At 48.4% G+C, this 1,715-nt stretch overlaps 1 protein-coding gene across 1 annotated transcript in view; it reads left to right on the top strand.

The window, feature by feature from the left end:
• The window catches only part of NIPSNAP3A (nipsnap homolog 3A), a 20,230-nt gene that overhangs the window by 9,291 nt on the left and 9,224 nt on the right, over window positions 1-1,715 (top strand). The gene's annotated exons all lie outside the window — the stretch shown is intronic.

Below are 1,715 nucleotides of genomic sequence, written 5' to 3'. Positions count from 1 at the left end.
TGGGCGCGGGCACGAGCGCGCCGAGCTCCGGCCCCGGGCCCTGCCCAGAATCCTGTAGGATCCTTTGGGACCCGACCCCGGATCATGGGATAGATTCGGTTGGGAAAGACTGCTGAGATCAGCCAGTCCAACCCATGCCCGTACACCACGCTGTGAACCAGACCGTGGTTCCAAGTGTCACGTCCAGTCTTTGCTTAAACACCTCGAGGGACGGCGGCTCCACCACCACCCTGGACAGCACTTCTTTCAAGAATTTCTTCCTGATATCCAGTCTGAACTTTTCCCGGTGCAGCTTGAGACTATGGCCTCTTATCCTGCCAGTGTCCTCGGCGTGTGAGAAGAGCCGATCCCCACCTGGCTGCACCCTCCTTTCAGGCAGTTGCAGAGAGTGATAGGGTCACCCCTGAGCCTCCTTTTCTCCAGGCTAAACACCCCCAGTTTCCTCAGCTCCTCGTAAGATTTGTATTCCAGACCCTTCACCAGCTCCGTTGCCCTTCTCTGGAACAGAAGTGGTCCTGCAGTGTCCCAGTATCTGCCTAAGCGCCTGAAAATTTCAGGGCCTTTCTTTCCCCACAAAAATTCGGAGTGCAATGGGTTGCTACTGCAGCCTCACGACTCCATTGGGATCCTGCGGGGCTTTACAACAGCCTCAAGGAGCTGTGACTCATGGCAGCCAGTTTTAGATGTGTCATGCTGCAAAGGGCCATTGAGAAACAAGGCCTTTGGTCTTCACCTTCTGTATTCAACAACCTGAGAGTGCAGCCAGTTGGGGGGTTGAGCTCTTCTCCCAGGTAACAAGTGACAGAATGAGATGTAGTGGCCTGAAGCTGTCTAAACCAGGAGAGGTTTAGATTTGATATTAGAAAAAATTTATTAATGGGAAAGGTTGTGGAGCATTGAAACAAGCTGCCTAGGGAAGTGGTGGAGTCACCATCCCTGGAAGTGTTCGAAAAACAGGTAGATATGTCACTTGAGGATATGGTTTCGTGGTGGACATGGCACACCTGGGTTAGTGGTGGAGCATGATCCTAAAGTACTTTATAAACTTAAACAATTGTGTTCTGTGGCTTGAGCTGCATGGTGCCCGTGCCTGCAGATTCTTGTGAAATAAGACATGCCCAAAATCCATCCTGCAGCTGCCTCTGTGCAAATATGGGCTAAGGCCAAAGATGTGTTTTGGCCTTAATTTTTCATGTTTTATTTAAGAGGTGAGTAGCTATTGAGGCAGTTGCAAAAGTACACTAAGTTTGGGTCTCCCAAAGGGTTTTATCTAATATGAATAGAAAAACAGTTCTTGATCAGCCCTTGGGAAGCAGCCAATAAAGGGCTAGGATGCGGACTTAAGCAATCTTGTGTTGGAATGAATCACTCTTTTCCCAAGTGTTGGTATCTTTTTCTTTTTTTGCCAATAATATGTGATTTGCTAATAGTGATATAAGATTTTAAGTAGAAAACACAATGCAGTAGTGTGAGCTGGTTGGGTAAGCACAACACAGGCAGATGTTGACATTGCTTCCTCTTTGGTGGCACCCCAACAGCTGTGCTTTTGAATTATGTGTTTAGCCAAATGCATCTTTGTTACAGCAGGGATTCTGTAACACGATGTATCAAACCAGGAGGCCCGTAGAAAGAAGTATGTAAGGACAGATTCTTGGTAGGTGTTTCAGAGATGTTTATTTCTCCAGCCGCATGGCCGGGGCTCTGCCGAGGAACTG

This window comes from Corvus brachyrhynchos, unplaced genomic scaffold (assembly GCF_000691975.1).
Source record: "Corvus brachyrhynchos isolate BGI_N302 unplaced genomic scaffold, ASM69197v1 scaffold547, whole genome shotgun sequence".
NCBI lineage: Eukaryota > Metazoa > Chordata > Aves > Passeriformes > Corvidae > Corvus > Corvus brachyrhynchos.
Note: the sequence above shows the minus strand (reverse complement) of the source record. Positions and strands in the feature narration are given on the sequence as shown.